Raw genomic sequence first — 18,900 nt, forward strand, 5'->3', positions numbered from 1 at the left:
TGTAAGTAACTCGTGCATGGCCAAAACAGTGCATTTGCCTAAATCTTGTTGCTTGCACCTCTATACACAGTTCCTACTTATGACCCAGGCGATCAATTGCAATGCGATTTCTGCTTGTTTCCCCCCTTTGTGCGCCTTTAAACCATCAATCGGCGGCTGAGGTCAATAACGAGGACGCTCGCATCCATAAACGGGGTTAGGACAGCAGCCCATGTGTATACAGTTGGATTTCATTCATTAGCATTCGGTTAAAGTGGCGTCTTATCGGCGTTAAAAAGTCAACTGTTTGCGCAGTGTCACCGAAACTATTTGCCTGTTTTGTGAACGATCCGATGAAATAATGAATTTTTGTATCGAGTGTTAATTTTCTTCCCCTTCTGTATTCAGGTAATGTTTTGGACTGTGGGAAAAGGCATCTTAGGACTGACTCGTACTAAGACGAACATTATGAAACCCCTGTATTTCTAAATAATAGTTGAATAATCCAGCTCTGCAACATCGCGCAGCTGGATTGTACGGCCGTATGATAAAATTTGGCAGCCCGTATCATTTTCCTGTAGGGTTAAAACGTTGATAATGTGGAAACGAAAATGCACTTACGGTACAGTATTACTGCTTAGTGGCAATAGGGGAGGGAAACCAATACCTTCACAAACTGTTTAAGATCGGATGTTTTCTGCAATGTTAATGTTTTTTTTCTTCTTCTATTGTTTTTTTATATCTTCAAATAGACTGTGCGATTACAACCTAATTATTCTAATTATTTCCCGATCATTTTAGAAATATTCACATTATACCTTCTCCTCCCTTTTGTGCATCATAGTGAATTGATCTTATTTATAGTTAAATATTATTATGCATTACTCAAAAGACAGACGACCGCTTTGTGGTTAAATGATGCTTTAAAATCCAGGCAAGTTCCGTTTAAAAAAATGTTGTACGAGATGGTTAGTAGGAGCCCTGTAATTTAAACATGTGTTGGTAGTGGCATAATAGGACCAGATGCAAGACAGGGAATGAAAGACACAGAACAGCATTGTGTGCAGTCTAGGCGGCGTATTACAGCAGTGTGATTACCACAACACTAGAGGACAAGGCAAGATCAATTGCAAGACAGCATTGCCTATAGCTTTTGATAAAGGGGCATGTGTAGAGGCTTGGTAGCCATAGTGATGACCTAGGCAATCAAGGGGCGTTCATTTGACATTTTAGTACATTTCCACATAACACAACTCAGTACAGTAAGCAAAATCATGTGATTTTTGTGCATTTTAATTTTTGCAGCTGATTTGAAAGTGATGCATTCATGTCTGAAAAATTTAGAAGCGCAATTTCAACTGCAGCCATACACATTTTTTTTTTAAAGCACAGTCCCTTCAGTAACTGATTTCCCTTGTTTAGCTGCTAATTTAATGTGCTTTGTTTACATATGTGTTGCATATCATTCATGAATGTACCTGCAAACACAGCCACGGTGAAGAATGTGGCAGATATCTATCTCTGCATCTCCGAGTGGACAAAAGTGTGAAATAACTGTTGATAGCCGGGCTGTGATAATAATGATAGAGAGATCGCGCTATGTTAGCTGGAAACCTCTTCCCGTTAGCTGACAAAGTGACCATTTGCAGCCTGTTTTTATACGGCCCACAAATTCGGGCTATAAGCAATTGACTATATATTTTGCACACATGGTTACTGTTTGAGTAGTTTATTTCATGTCTGTTTTTTCCCCACTGAGAATAATGATCTGTCATTATCAACAAGGTTATGGTGGCTTTGTCATGGTAGATCAAGGCTCAGTGAAGATGCTGTATCATTGTCAACAATAAACTGTGGTCCCTTTCCGTGGTAGATTAGATGTAACCATTCATCAGCCCTGAAGTTGTGTCGACTCTTTCGGAGAGTAGCTGAAATCTCAAGGGTGAGACCAGACCTGTTTTTCAGGTACTGATGTTGCCAAATTTTAATATTATTTAACCGTTTTCCAGACATGTTTCATCTTGTATGACTTACGATTTTTAGGTTCTCAAGTACCATCCATCCATCCATGTTCTAACTGCTCACCCTGATGAGTGCCATGGGGTGGGGGCTGGGTAGAATGGGGCACTCGGCGGGGTACACCCTGGATGGGATGCCAGTCCACCGTGGGCAACACGCACACACACCATACAGTTTGGAGACACCAGTTAGCCTGGTTGTCCTTACACCGAGTCAGGAAACCAGCATACCGACTGGAAACCCACATGGCACAGACAGCGTTACCCTTTACTGTTTTTATTATTTAAGTGATTCAGGTTCCTCGCTCGGGGACACAGCAGATGGCCTGCTTCTTCAGATTCTCTTTTGTCCTGCTCACATTTCGTCCAGCTCCTCAGCTGGAATGTGCCCTGATGGCCGGCCTGATGTCACTGGAACTGCAAATGGTGCAGAATGGATGGTGCTTTTGACCAGGTCACCGGTTAACTGATACGTTGTTGTCACCCTGCAGATGCAGAGTGACCTGACGCTTAGATCAGGGCTTTTTCGTAATCCAGGGACCCCCCAATGAAGATAAAGGGCGGGGGGTTCCCACCATCAGTGCGTGACTGAAGACCAGGGCAGGTGTTCTTCATCTTGTTTCAGTATTTCTCAGGATGCTTCAAGCGGATTCTCTGTTACTGCTTTATCCCCGGGGGGTCATGGAGTCCAGGCCGAAAGCCCTGATTAGAAGCATCTTCAGCCAACTGTGTGAAGTTTGTTGTGAAGACTCAGGACTCTTAAGGAATGGCACAGCCCAGCGAATGTACTTGGTTTCAGCACATTTTCACTCTGTTACCAATGGTCCTTGACAGCAGCAGGCTGTCACACATATCTATCTATCTATCTATCTATCTATCTATCTATCTATCTATCTATCTATCTATCTATCTATCTATCTATCTATCTATCTATCTATCTATCTATCTATCTATCTATCTATCTATCTATCTATCTATCTATCTATCTATCTATCTATCTATCTATCTATCTATCTATCTATCTATCTATCTATCTATCTATCTATCTATCTATCTATCTGTGTGCCTGTCTTCTTTACATAAGTGCTGACTTCTGTGCGGAAGTTGGGAAAGAGGAAGTCACTGTTTGGGGTAAGACTGTGTGTTGCGCAGGAGCTATAGTGAGCTTCTGAAAAACCGGATTATATTTTTAATAGTTCTATATTGCTAAATACAAAACAACTGTAGCACGCCATTTCAATAGCTAGTTGTTGGCTATGAAACTGAAGCATGGTAGCTAAAATGGTATCATGGGTAAGCAGATTACCAGCTGGCTGTAGATGGGAAGGCCTGCTGTTTCAGCTCTTCTTGGAAGGTCTTGTCTCTGTTTTTGCCTGGCGGGGGATTGGGGATGTCGCAGCGTTGAGGCGTCCCAGCGAGACCGTTTGAACGGCCGCGCAATTAGATTAGCGTGGGCCAGAACTAATTGATACAAATATGACTGTAGGGCCAGAATGGTCTGCTGCCTTCTGGATAAAAGCTTTTATTAATGGTACTAACCCGGTGTGATGGTCTTGTTTGCTGCAGCTGATGTTCGGTTTGCTGTTGCCTTAGAAAAATTATAAGTGCTAGCAAAATTCTAGAGTTATCCCCCCACCCCACCCCACCCCCGGCAGCATACAGTCTACATTTCAGTCAGCCCTGAGGCCTCTGCTAGTTCTTTGCTCATCACTACAATTAGGACAGGAGTGCGGAGCTTGGTGACCCAGATATAAATGAAGCTGGAAACAGCAGGAACGGTTGAGGGAGGCGACTAGGGGCAGAGGTGAGAGGAATCCACTCGCCTTTATATTAAAGGGCGCAATTTAAATCACATAATTACCTTCATTTCAGAGTGTGCCTGTCTGAAAATGCAGTGTCTCATTGTTCTGTAAGGGGGGGGGGGGGGGTTCTTCGTAAGCTGTAGAAGGGCAAATTTGGGTTGCCCTGGAAAAATATCAGCTGTGGGATGGGGCTATGCTAGCCAGGTTCCTGTTAGCTGGAGGATTTCTTGGTTGTGGAGACTGTGGGGGTCATGAGCCCCCCCTTGGGGACAGAGACCCCCCCTGGGGATCTTCATCATGCCTAATAATGTTTTTTTTTTTTTTTTTTTAAATAAAATAAAAAAAAAAAGCTTTTTCTCTACATTTTTTTTTTATTTTTGAACAGAAAGCACCAATGATAAACCAGCTTACATCTAAATAAACGGTACTTGGGCCTGTTATTATAGTTGCGATTATTGTGATTATTGTTGTTACTGTTATTATTATTAGTAATAGTAGTAGTAGTAGTAGTAGTAGTAGTCATTGTAGTGGTAGTAGTCGTCATAGTAGTAGTAGAAGTATAAATAATGTACAAGTAATAAATGCATCAAATTGCCAGATAAAATACTGGACACAATCTGTTTCAGCAGAACTGACATCTGACCAAAATAGGGAAGATGGAAATGGAGATTTCAGTGACATATAAACTTCAGGACACAAGGTCAGTCTGCCACCCTGGTGAGCCGAGTGTGCAAAATGACACAAGAGAGAAAGAAAGTCATGCCTTTGCTCAGAAACGAGGACTTTCTCCATTTCCTCCATAAGCCATAGTCGCTCTACTCGGCAGTTGCATGCTGTCTTTTGCAAAATTCTCGCAAAGATGTGCAACACTTACAGAGCTGGTGTGTGGAAGGTTCTTCTGTGTGGATGTTAACAGGGTCCTGGGCTTGTTGACATACTGTTTACTGGCCTAATTCAGTTTTGTATGCGGAATGGCAGCATGCTGGGCTGATGTGCCCTGAATTATTTCACATTCTTTTGCTGTTTGTGTGGCCTGCTTGGGCCTGTTTCTGCAAACCAAAGCATCGTGGCTGTTTGGATCGGGGGGCCGAGCGCTTGGCTAATCCCCCATCCGCCCCCACCTTCATATTGCCACAGGTTGGCAGATTTTGAAATCGCTGGTTCTTGTTAAACAGCCTTGCAAAACTAATCCTCAGCACAAAGTTGCCCAACTATAGTGAAATGTGTTTTTGTGGCCTGATGGTTTTTTTTTTGGCCTGATTATATTTCCAATAGCGTTTTATTATTATTTTATTATTATTATTTGATGCCACGTAACCATATGTGTGAAAATGCAGCCTGCTTTTATTGATTTGAACTTCAGCTTTCATCCATTCAATCATAATCCAGTACGGCATCACTGGGAGCCAGGAGCTTAGCCCTGAAAGGCCCGGGCACCGGCTGTGGGAGCTCTGGGGCAGGATGCTAGCCTTTAACAGTGTGCAGACTCGCATTTAATCACACACAGGATCATTTAGAGACCTCCCTTCTGCAGCTAATTGTATACTTTTGGATTGTGATGGGGCTGGAAACTGAAGTTGCTGGAGATGAGCCACGCAAACACACAGGGTTGGGCTGAGAACTAAGGCCTGATCCCTGGGCCAGTGAACCCACAGCGCTATGTGCTAAACCGCCGGGCCGCTTCCTGCTAATGTCGTACCACTGCTTATGTACTACCAGCAGCTCTTGGACAAAAATAAATAAGAAAGTATTTTAAAGTATTCCTCTTTTTACTGTAATCCTTCATATTGAACACTGTTGTGCCCAAATGGATTATGTGACTTTATCAGCAGTCAATTAATCTGTATATTTTTAAGCATGCTCTTTTGATAGCATCATTACAATGAAATTGCTATATTACCTTAATGTTAGCAAGCAGAATATAGAATATTATAGTAATAGTTACCATTGGAATACAGAGAACAGGAAAACGCCCAAACAAGACAATTATTGGCACAGTGTTGTGTTTTATTTTGTTGTGAGTTATGTGTCATCAGTTTCAAAATGTTTTCAATTAAATAAATATGCACACTGTATCTTGCGTATTATTTATTAGTTTGTTTGCTTGTTTTTAATAGTTTCTCAATGCCCATAGTTAGCTGATTAAGTTCAGTTGTACTATGGCACTTGAATTCTCGATTCTGATTGGTCAGAAGGGTGTCGGTTAGCAGGCAAATCACAGTGGTAAATCTCTGCATGATTATAATCTTTAAATCTAAGTCACATTACTTAACAGAAAGTATAAAAGCAAAGAAATTGTTACAACTTAGACCACAGCACTGCTTCAGGCTGAGGCCCAGTACCTGTGGTCAGTGATTAAATACCAAAATGATTTACTGATGTATTGTACCTGTACCCAGTCATACTAAGTTCTATGTAACCTGCCTAAACCGGATGATATGCAAGTGAAAATAAGTCAGCTTTTACCCGCAATGCTGGCATTCCATGCTATTCATTGAGGACCGTGGCACTGGACTGAGTGGCCAGGTTGTTTGGTTCCTCTCGTATAAATGTCCCTACATGAGACCCCCTCTCTAGTTCAGGCGGCCTTTGATACACCCTCCTGTGCACATTCTCCTGTGCACATTCTCCTGTGCATGTCCTCCTGCGTACATCAACCTGCATGCGTCCCTCTGTGCACGTCCTCCTGCATGTGTCCTCTTGCACATGTCGTCCTGCGTACGTTCTTCTGCGTACGTCCTCCTGTGTACGTCCTCCTGTGTACGTCCTGTGAGACTGGGCTGCGATCTTTGGGGTGTGATGCGGCGCTGTGCTAACCTGCCTACTTCCAGAGATAAATTAAAATTCAGTGACGTCGAAATTCCCCACTGCGAAAATGATGAATGCCAATGGTTGTCTTGGCTTGTTATCTGGGGACCCTCAGAAGGGATAATGTAAGAGTCTGTCAGGCTGCTGAGAGTGTTAGGCGTATAAGTAATAATGCCTAGCTTTTTGGTGTCAGTCCCTCATAGCGTGTCCTTCCCTTAATGTCCAGCGTGTCGTGTCTATCCGTCATAGTGGGTCTTTCTGTTAATGTCCAGTGTACTGGTGTCGTAGTGGGGATTTCTGTAAATGTCCAGTACACCGGCGTATGACGGGCTCCTATCCTCCTCACCCTGGATGACTGGAAGATGGATGCACGGGTTGTTAAACCTCAAAGAGAAGCAGTTGATCTGAGTGAAGTTAATTTCCTTGCATTGCTGAAGTGTGCTTAACTGGGTGAAATGCCAATGAAAATTTCTTTTCAGTCGGCCTGACAAATGAATGAAGCAGTTGGTGGTGGGGGGGTTGGGGGGGGGGTGTGTGCGCGAGAGGAAAAGCGCGGGCACCGTCCGATCTGATCTAGCCGTCTCATTTTAAAGGGTGGATGGGATTAAAGTCTTTACCGTTAATGGATCCATGGGCTGCCTTGATGTTGCTGTGAGTCAGATAGCTGTCATGGTGTAATTTGCTCATTTCACGTTTAATCCCTCATGGCTGAAACAAAACGTTCACAGTCAGATTAAGTAAGTACCTGTCCTGGGTTCTCCTTTCTATAATTAGGCCTATAATTCCGATGTGGTCTTTTAGGCTGCTTTGGAAACCTTGCAAATCATGTTTTGATGGAATCATCTGACAAAAAACCTTGAATTCCTATTTTATTTACAGTATTTAATGTGCCTGCTTTCAGTGTGGTAATACTAATGACTGTGTAGCCTGATCAATATGTGTGGTGACTCAGTGTTCAGTCAAATGTGTTCAGTTGATGTCAGTGGCTGTGTGGATAGCCTGGGGGCTTCGCTGCGTCTCCGGAGGCCGCTTATGCCCACTGCCCCGAGGCTCTGAGCTCACATCTCTCTCCTAGTCCTGCTTGAGTTCCCAACCTTTTGACGACCACGGACCAGTTTATGCTGTGCAAAAATTTCACAGACCGGAAGATTAAACAAGATGAACAGGGAAATACAGTCAGCAACTTGGCATGTTTGCTAACTGCAGCTGTAACCAATGTGATTTGAAGGTGCAATCGTCAGGGGTCATGAGAAAGCTTTGACTTGATAATATAATAATATAGTTCATTTTTGGAAATTGATTAGTCCTTCCCCCAGACCGGCAGATTTCTGTAGCTTGGTGGGATACTGGATCGGACCAGAGGTTGGACACCCCTGTTCTAGAACATTCCACCCCCCTACGTGAAGCACACTCCAGCCAGCCTGAGCGCTGCCTGGTTCCCTGTTTTGTTCGTGTTATCGCTCCCATTTAAGCTTTTAATGCGTCTTTCAGCAGCGAAGTAAATAAGCTGCCCCCCGCAGGCCATGTGATCGATGGGCTTTATACGCGCCCCTTCCACCCACATGTGCCCAGTGAGCGTTTTCATTACTGCATGCAAGCTTAGGACCTGCTTCACACCTTACTGTAGCTCTCTACTCTGATTAATTAACTGAGCCAATGAGAATGAGTTTTAGTGAAAAACGTTGTAAAGGATTTGTGGCGATTGTGCATAATGTGGTACTGTGGCCTCACGCCTCTGTGGCTGTGAGTATGAGTTCTGTCCCCGTCTCTGTGTTTGGAATAGACTTGTGGGTTTCCTCCAAGTCCTCCAGCTTCCTTGGGTTTTCAAAATTCAAAATTAAAAAAAAACTTTGTTTGTCCCCGAGGGGCAATTTAAAAGGCATAGAGGAGCAGCGCACACACATAACAGTTGTAACATTTGACACAACAGTTGACACACAATAACAGACATATTTTTTAGGTGAGCTTTGTCTGTCTCGGGTGTCTGATCATTCAAGACACGTCTTGGATGTTGCGCTCATATCCTTAGCTGCCAAACGCCAGTGTGTGTTGGGTCTGTACCTTGTTTGCTGTCCCGCCTTGGATCTCCATGAATAATAAGATGCTGCTGGCTGGACGAAGCACTCACCTCCAGGGCTGTCAAGTTTGAGTGTTCGGCCTTTTTATGTGTGAATCGGGCGGGCCTGTAAAACACTGGAGAATCAATCGGGTCATTAAAGAGTTTCTCTCGCTGACGTTTAGATGCCTCTGTAAGTGTTGGGCGGTACAGAGGCCTGCTACAAGTGAAAAGTGAAGCAGCAAACCGTGCTGCTTGCTCTTTGTTATGGTGGTGTGGTCATCCTGTGGTCAGGGAGCCATGTTCTTCCTCTTCTTGGCCTAAGTGGCCCGATCAGATGATCTCTGGCACGCCCTGGCCATGCCGGTTAAGGAGCCATGACTAAATGTGACTACTTTGTGTCCTGCAAGGAAGTTAGGTCAGACCTAACTCTAAACCTTAAATATAATCAATTTGTGCTAGCTACAAATTAGCTTTTAGTGGCAGTATAACAAGCTGGGCCCAAACTGTGAGTAAGGCTGTAATAATGTCCATATAATTTTCAGTGTTACATTGACATTAAATATCTAACTGCTGAGGTTTCTAGATTTCCACTCGAGGGTGTTTTCATAGTAGCACCTCTTACTCCAGTTAAAATGGACTCTGGTTTGATTTCCCCCTTGGCGTGATTCCTTTGGGCAGGTGTGAGCACAGTAATGGCACTCGGGTGTGGACCTAAAGAACCGCACCGAGACCCTTGAGAGGAGGTGGTCTCAGTCCAGCCCCAAATGAATTCTGGGGCAGTTTGTTTGTGGTCCGACCCAACTTCCAGGTGTACTCAGCGAGTTTGAGCTAAAAGGCTCCCTTAGCCAGGTGTGCTTTGTATTCTGGGATATGGCAGAGCATACAAACCGGTAGCAGTAGTAAGGCAGCGAAGGAGAAATAAACTGAAGTCTCTTAGTCAAAAAGTGAGGTACATTACCTTCTTGAAATCTGGGCAGGTGATGACATCTGTTAGCTCCTAAGAATAACTAAAAAAAATCTGAAGTTTTCAAAATGTTCAGTCAACGGCTGTTGGAGAGACGATTTGACCGGTCGACTGAACAGTGCTGTGTGAAAGTAAAAAAAAAAAGAAAAACGACTGAAGCAACAACACATAAAAATGAGAGATGTCCAGCAGCGTAGCCAGCGCACGGGACCTTCTTTCTGTATTTACATCCTTGTTCCCACCACAGACACATCTGACCAATAAGCAGAATGGACCTTCTCACGTGGTTTGTAACTCATTCTTACTTCGCTTTGATGTTTCTCTGTGTGAAAGTGACCTGAGCCGACGGGAAAATGCTGCAAACTCATCAACTGATTCAACCCAGAGAAACCAAACTATAGTTGTGAAAATGCCCAAAGTCTAAATGCATAACTTGCAAAGTGACTTTTCATGTCACACTCATGTGTGGATGTGGTCAGTGTTCAAATTCAGCTGATTAGTTATAATAATAAAAACAGCAGATTTAATTATTAATTATTATGGTAATCCAGATGTTAGTAGTTTTAAGCTGCACTGCACGAGCAGTTATTGGTGCATGAAATTTATGTTTTAATCTATTGAAATTGGTAGATCTTTCAGTTGTAACCTTCTGGAAGACTGCATTTCTTTCAGCAGCTGAGCGCCTACATGCTACCCTGCTCTTATTTCTCTGGGAAGGTTTTGGCTGCCGGTCATGAGCTCAGCAGATCAGAATGCCAGCAGGATTTCTCGTTTTTCCGGTTTGTGCCGTACGCTGCACTCTGCAGAGCTCCCCGGGTGGTGTCCCCTCACACCCCGCTTCACTACAGGCCCATGAGCCAATAGACATTCAGCATCTGGAAGGAAATATGCCTGTCCCCAACTCATAAAGGATTCCCGTTTGGGATCAAATATGGAACCAGTGATTTGCAGGGATTTCGACCAGATCCTGATATCTCCCCTAACTGGTATATCCCATAAAGCCAGTCAGAGGCCTCCTACGAACTTAGTTCATTCGGATGTTCTGGTGGTAGAACAGAGCTATTGCGGATCATCCAAGCCGCTGTGGATGGGAACCACTGCTGCAGAAGAAAGTCTTCAGTTACAGAACAGCAATTTGAGGCTTTGGGTTACAATGTAAGAGCGTCTTTAGATGAGAAGACAAAGCAGAGCAGTGTAACATGGGCAGTCTGTGGTGGTGTGTTGATGAGGTGAGAGGTTTTGCTCTCTTTCCCTTTCTCTTTTTTTTTGTGGGCGATCAGGACAGACATAGCAAGCTAAAGTCAGTCTTGGGAGAGACAATGAGCCCAACTGAAGTGTGTGAGGAAAAAAGTGAAGGAGCAGAGCTCTGGCTGACAAGCGCTGAGCAGGTGCTGATCATTGGGGTCGCCCCAGCCTTCCTGCGTGATGGATGATGCCCCCTCCACAGCCCCCCCACCCCACAACAGGAAGTGTCCCTCCATGCTGCTGGATTATGGTTTAGTTTTTGCAAAAAGCAAAAGTGCAAAAAAGTGGCAGATGGGAGGGCCTGGCATAAAGCTGGGGGGGGGGGGCTGAGTCCAGCTCATTACTGCATGTCTTCATAAACAGGATTATAGATGTTCAATATGGTGACTGAAACAAAAATACAGACATGACTGCTGTGTCCTGCCTAGGAGCAGCACAGAATTCACACTGAATTACAGGTAACATCAGTCAGCAAACATAAAAGAGGGAGATCTGAATATAATAATAATAATAATAATGTGAAATTCTAATGATTCCCAAGACAAGACAATTCACCTTTGATGTCCATCCATCCATCCATCCATCCATAACCACTTGTCCAATGCAGGGTAGTTGAGTGTCCGCAGCCTATCCCAGAAGCTACAGGGGCAAAGCAGCACATTCAATGCGATATCCATCCATTTTCAGTAACCGCTTTTCCTACTCAGGGTCACGGGGGGTCTGGAGTCTGTCCCGGAGGCTACGGGCGCAAGGCAGGGGGCAACCCAGGATGGGGCGCCAACCCATCACAGGGCACAGTCACACACCATTTACTCACACACCAGTCACTCACAGACCAGTCACTCACACACCAGTCACTCACACACCATTCACTCACACACCATTCACTCACAGACCATTCACTCACAGACCAGTCACTCACACTCATTCACTCACACACCATTCAGTCACACACGCACACCTACTGACAGTTTGGTAACTGCAATTAACCTCAGCATGATTTTGGACTGTGGGGGGAAACCGGAGTACTCAATGCAGTTAGTGAAAATCTTATTTAATTTGATTAATCTGTATGGGGGGCCCAGCTGTGACTTTGGGTAGACTGACCCCCCCTGGTGCATATAGATACTGTATAGATGGATGGTTACCTAAATATCCTTTGAGTTACAATATACTGTAGAACCCAGTTTTTCTTTATATAATTTTGATTCTGAATCACTGGTGTGGGGCGACACCTGTGCTATTACTTTTTAATTAGTATTTTGGAATTGGCTCAAATTCAATAACGAATTACAGGGTTTTCCTAAAAAATGCCACACAGCGTGAACGATAGTTTTGTCAGATAAGCCTCCATCACCTGCTTATCAGCAGTGTTCATCACGTTCCTTCAGATGTCAAGTCCTGGAATGAAAGTCATTGCTCAGCTGATTCATACGTCTCACGGTGCACTTCCATCACATCATTACTTTCTACTTTGGGTCGTAGAATTTCTAAGGCCTTATATCAATCATGGACCTCAGTCCATGACATTTCTGTGATGTTTCCTGTATGGCATAAAGAGCCTGCTGGTCTGGGGGGCCCTCATGCTTCGTGTTACCCCAGGCGGGACCCCCACCTGCCCTGCCCATGACCTTCTACCCCATCCTCCACCTCCCAAACTATACTCCCCTTTCAATGAGCATGACCCCAAACAAAGGAGCTGAAAACTTCTTCATAAAAAAACTTTTTAACTTCTCACAGAAAAGCAAGCAAGTCACTTGTCGGCTGAATCATCAGTGGTGCAAACCCAAAGAAAGGTGTATGGAAACGTGTCAACCAGCGGTGTTTAAAACAAACAAATAGATAAACAAACAAACATAAATAAATATGATATAAACAAATAAATAAATATGATAATAGTAAATAAAATTAAAGCATATGTGGTTATGGTGACTGACTGCTGTGTCTCAAGCTAAACCTTAAAATGAATCAACACCACGATAAGGTAGGCCAATAGCAGGATTGGCTTCCAGGCCAAACAGCTGTATGTGCTTTTATAAATATATAAATAAATAGTAGTTATAGTAAATTATCAGCTTTGCTGTTTCAGTATTAAATAACACTGTTTCCTCCTGGGCTGTTTAGTTTAAAACCCTCCTAACCTGAACTTTACATGCTAATAAGATGTTAAGATATTAAGCCGATTCAGAACATGTCAGCAATCAGTTTAACTATAGTACTGGTAGCAGGAACGCAGTTACCTAAAATAGGTGTAGCTTGTCATTTTCACACCATGATATGAAAGCGAGTTTGTGGTTGTTTCGGGGGCCGGATATTCGGTGTCCACCTTGGCCCAGAGCTGGCGGTCAGTGAGCAGTACGTGTGCGGGCCAAGGCTGAGGCCCTCCTCTGCTGGCTCTCTCGTAGCTGCTTGCACATCCATGGGCCACGCTCAGCAATGGTAGGTGAAGCTGAGATCATCTGCTAATGGAGCCAACAGACTGTGGGTTTATAGTTTGGTGAAAAGTACTGTGAAATGGCATTTTGTCATGGTATGACCCACCCATGATCAGATAACCGCATGACCTTAGTGACCGGGATGTTTTACTTGTAATGATTCAGTCTAGATGATTACCCATATGCCTAACTGGATGCAACTTAGGGGCATCACATTCTCAAGCTACTAGGCCACACTGCTAGCTGCAGAGAGTTACAGCATGACAGGCGTCACATGGGAAACTGGAAGGCTAGCACCACAAATGGATTGCATTCGTGTTGATCTCATACAATGTAACCTTTTAAAAAAGGAAAACTGAAAAGCTGTCATGAAAAACAAAGGGCTCAATGAAGTCAGCTGTGCTGAGTGGGTCATTCTCCCCAATCTGCTTCATCAGCGGAATTTTGCTCACGGGCTAAAATAGTCTCGCGAAATAGTCTCAGTCTGCTTGTCCAGGACATCAGGAATGCCAACATGTGGTTTGGTGTTAGCACTGCCAAAGGCTAGTTTCTACTTCAGGCAATGGCTCAGTGGGTTAGGATGCCGTGCCTGTGATCAGAGCACTGGTTTAAATGCCGGGATTGGCAGAGTGATGTCACTGTTGGGCCCCTGAAACAGGCCGTTAACGTCCAGTTGATCTATGACTGGCTCATCCTGCTCGCTTAGTAAATAAATGTATGTTGCTTTGGATGAAGGTTTCTGCTAAATGAAAATGTAATGACATACATTTAAATGAACAGTATGTATTTTTATATACTTTATTGATCCCTGTGGGGAAATTCTCTTTATACCTTCCCCAACTCGCTCTCTGTAGGTGAGAGCAAGCCGGCCACGAAGAGCAGCCGCCCGTCGCAGCACTCAGGGAGCTAGAGATTAAGGGCCTTGAACAAGGACCCACTAATGTGCCACGGCGGGGCTCGAACCAACAAGCTTCTGATCACAGGCATAGAGGCTTAGCTCACTGAGCCACACCCTGCCCTCTATCCTCTCTTACATTCAATGTCTAGACTTTACTGTCGTGTCTTAATATTTCTTATTTTTTATACATACTGTATACACACACACACACACACACACACACACACACACACATGTATTCATATCTTTTTGAGGACCTAACCATAACCTTAACCATAAGTAGCCAAATAAATAGAAGACTTTTGGCAAGTTTTTTGTCAAATTTAGGTTATTCATGTGAGGATCGAAAAATGTCCCCACAAGGTGAAAGGTTAAAAAGGTTTTCATCATATTGTGGGGAAATCTGGTCCCCACATTGTAGGGCTGGGCGATATCATATCGATATTATGCGCAATAATCACCCAGGCTTCAGATGACAGGCGAAACAGGCAGTACTATATGGTACTATTTGGACGTTTGTTAATGCCCACAATATGCTAAGCAGATTAGTAGTACAGCCAAAATATTAATGGGGCATTTTATGAGAATGTTAGTAATCTGTATAAGCCCTACTACAATGTAATAATTACAAACACTCAGACACAGACACACAGGCCACTTTATTAGGTACAGCTGTTCAACTACTCGTTGAAGCAAATATCTAATCAGCCAATGATGTGTCAGCAGCACAATGTGTAAAATCATGCAGATACAGGTCAGCAGCTTCAGTTAAGCCCAGAATGGGAAAGAAAGGTGATTTAAGTGACTTTGAACCTGGCACGGCTGCTGGTGGCAGACGGGCTGGTATGAGTATTTCAGATACTGCTGATCTGCTTGGATCTTCACTCGCAACCATCTCTAGGATTTACAGAGAATGGACTGAAAAATAAATAACATCCAGTGAGTGGAAGTTCTTTGGGAAAAAATGATTTCTTGATGGCAGAGGTCAGAGAAGAATGGCCAGACTGGTGCAAGCCGATACAAAGGCAACAGTAACTGAAATAACCACTCGTTACAACCAAAGTATGCAGAAAAGCATCTCTGAACACACAACATGTCGAACCTTGAAGCAGATGGGCTGGTTTTCCCTATGCTGATATCGGCATTTCCCCCCCAAAAAAATCTGTTATCCTACTATATCGTAAGTAGGTGTACCTGACATTGACTCTCTTCTGTAATGCGCAGACTTGAGCTCCAAATCTGACATCATGGTCAAGGTATTTTTCCTTCATTCCTCTAGAATAGAAGGCAATGGAGGCACGGTCTCCATGGTTTATACAGCTGATGATGATATACATGTCCAAAAGAAAAGAAATTTGATCTCATTGTATGACCATTGCATCACAGAGTTGACATGACAGAGTTGACTTCGTATTGACTTTGGAACCCGAAACCAGGCTGTAATTAAACACTGAGGCCTCATAAATCAGTAAGTTGACTTGCTTCTCTCTGTCCTTTTATTTCCGCTTTTAAATTAGTTAAATAAGGTTCATAGCCTTCTGTGTGGTTACTGGCTTGACAGACCTTATCTATGGCCAGTCCTTGTTGAACACTTTTACCTTCCGTAGTAGTTAGCTGGTTATCTCTGATATCTCTCCTTAGAAGCTCTGTTACTTTTCAGGTATTTTTCACGTGGTTTGTGAGTCTGTGGGTTAGGAAGGTTGCTAGTTCAGTTCCCATGAGCAGCAGGCCGATTTCACCATTGGGCTGGCCCTGGAATACCAAGGAGATTTCCCACTGGCCTGCCATAGAGCAAACCTTTAAATAATCCAATGGTGAAACAAACTAGATGTTTTAGTACACAAGGTGCGTGCAGTATGGTTCTACCCAGTGCCTCTGAGTTTGTGGTTTGTTCTGCCTGTCATGGTCTCATAGTGCGATGAGACCCACATATTGATATCGTATGGATACCATTGTGTGGATAAAAAAACTACAAAGGTGGGGCTGAGAGGGAATGAAAAAAGCCTACTGTAAATGAGAGACGTCTTACAATTCAGTGTCTCCCAAAGAACACATGTTGATTTCAAAGAGCAGGAAAGACTAATTCCATGCCCTGTGCACACTTTGCCGATATGATGTGGATCAGCAGGCATGATTGTCTGAATGGTAATTTACTTTATCTATCGGCTGAACCAACATTGTTTCATACACCAGTTTGATTGTGGAAATGACAATTAAATAAAACTATGTTATAGCAGGTTTTATCTGGCTGTGAAGGGAAATAGATTTTTTGCATGGTCATGAACATATTATGATGCAAGTTCTACTGTGTCTTGGGGAAAATCAAAAATATTAAGTCGGACATATCTTTCTCAAAGCCTTTCCAAACATGGAAAAAATATTATCAAATTGACCCTCAGCTATTTGTGAAAGAAAGTCTGAAAGATGTCCTTGTTTGACAATGTTTACAAGGGATTATTACACTAACAGTTACATCAGTTCTGAAATGTTGTAACTATCCTTTGATCCAGTTCCAAGCTAGTTGTTTACAAGTAAAGCACCATACAGTTTATCAGTCTTACAGATGGTCAGTTTGGTGCTTTCTTCTGCATGTTGGCCACTGTGTCATTGTTGTGATTTAAAATTGGACGCAGATACACTGCATGCATTCCCTGAAGTCTCCAAATGCTAATGAGCACTCACTGGACACGATCAGGCCCCAAGGTTATGACGGCTGGCCGGATCTGGCAGAGAAGTGGCCGTAATGACATGTATGCAGGGGCGTCTGGCATTCTCCCTGGGAGGCCTCAGTGTCCTCTAACCAATAATAATACCTTCAAATGCAGTGAAATAAAAGTTACAGCTACAGAGAAATTGTCACAAAACACGACAATAAACAACCTTAATATACAGAAGCAAAGCAACAAAATATGGCTTTGATCTATGTTGCTATCACACTCTTCATAATATACTCTTATTACTAAGGATGCTCTATTTAAGTCTATATCAGCACATCAAAGCCTTAAAATTACAGCAAACCAGTGCTGACAATGTAAGGTGAACTACAAGCACATTTCAGAGTGTAAGGTATCTTGCACTCAGTTTTGTTAACTGGGAGGAGGTGCTTTGGTAACTACTTCCTGTTGAAGTGTCACAAATGACCCAATACCGCCTCTGTTTCCTGTTTGATTAGGGGAAAGAAGACCTTGAATGATGTATGATGAAGACAAGATAGAAAAGCATTATAAAGGTCCTTAGTATTGGTCTGGCTTTCAGTGATTGTCAATGTAGATGCATTTGTTTGAATAAATAATTCCAGCATCACAAATATCCTCATGGCAAAGATGTTTGAATGTCTTTATTTAGACTGTGTACATTCCGATCATCTGAGTAAACAGAGACGTATTACATATTTGGTCTCTTTCCTCATTCCTGATGAGGAATTGTGTTTATGTCTAGCTTATCTGCAGCCAGATATGCAGTATTGATGTTGAGTTTCCTGGTGCAACCCTACTTATGTTGTTGTGATATAATCATGCTTAATATCCTTTGTAAAAGTGCAGAATTTGGGGGGATTGCAGGCAGGTGGATTTCGTCTTTTTTTATCAGCCTTTCTTTGCTCTGCTGAAGAGAGTTTTGGCGAGATAACCCAGGCTGTGCCAGAGAGACTCCCGAGAGACACTTCCATTACGCACCTCCAGATAATCCACCAGGAGACGCCGCTGAGTTTCACCGAATCTAAGAGGCTCTGAGAATTCAGAATGGTTTTTGGTTTCCGCCATGGCAAATTTAATTCTCTGATTTTACTTCCTACTTTACAGTAGCACTATGACTGTAATTTCCTTTTTTTATAATTTAAGTCTGCATGTGCTAACAATTTTAAATATTTCCCCCAGTGGTATCCCTCCGATTATTTTTGCTTATTTACAAATTCTGAGGTTTCGTATCTGCTGTCTTGCTTGTGTCTGGACTCAACATGAGTTCCGAAATGTATCTCTAGAGGAAGTGCAAAATGCCTCTTTCATTTTTCTCTTCCGCCCTCCTTAGATGTTGCTAAATGTTCTGTGTTAGGAGAAGAAAGGACGCATCGCTTGGGAAACAGGAAGAAGTCTCCATAGAAACCAGCAATTTGATTTCTGTATTGTCAGTCAGGCAAAAGAGAACAAAGAGAAGCGATTCCAGACGGGCTGCATGCAGCTTGGGATGTGGGAGTGTTGTTACTGTGTGTTTTTGTGATTCCGCTTTAGTTTGTCTCCCCAGATAAGCGCTGTGCTCAATCAGTTTGCTGAAGCAGCTCTGCTCAGCTGCTCCACTAAATTTACTGGACAAAAAAAGTTTTAAACTACATTTACAGATAGCAGAAACCTGCTCGGAAATAGTCTGAATAAGAAGGTTGAATCTGAGTTATTTGTAATCATAATGATTATTATTATTAATCATGAGATCAATAATTAATAATTTTTTATTATTTTTAAAAATTATGGTTAAGAGTCATTGGGGTGAAAGCTGAAAATGTCCATGTATATTGGCAGCAGTTTGCTTTTGCGTTTATAACATTTATTACAACCTCAGATTATTATTCTCAAGTACTATTTGGATTACTGAGCATGTGTGATAATTTTGTTAATTTGGTTAAAGACAATACCTTATCTGTGTATTGATTTAATTGCTGATTTGTCATGAATGTGATTCAATGAAACGCCCTTGTTTGTT

General features: G+C 42.9%; 1 protein-coding gene across 1 annotated transcript in view; it reads left to right on the plus strand.

Moving 5' to 3' along the window:
• Nucleotides 1-18,900, plus strand: part of unm_sa1614 (un-named sa1614) — a 65,584-nt gene that overhangs the window by 636 nt on the left and 46,048 nt on the right. The gene's annotated exons all lie outside the window — the stretch shown is intronic.

Source organism: Paramormyrops kingsleyae, chromosome 8 (genome assembly GCF_048594095.1).
Source record: "Paramormyrops kingsleyae isolate MSU_618 chromosome 8, PKINGS_0.4, whole genome shotgun sequence".
NCBI classification, from domain to species: Eukaryota; Metazoa; Chordata; class Actinopteri; order Osteoglossiformes; family Mormyridae; genus Paramormyrops; species Paramormyrops kingsleyae.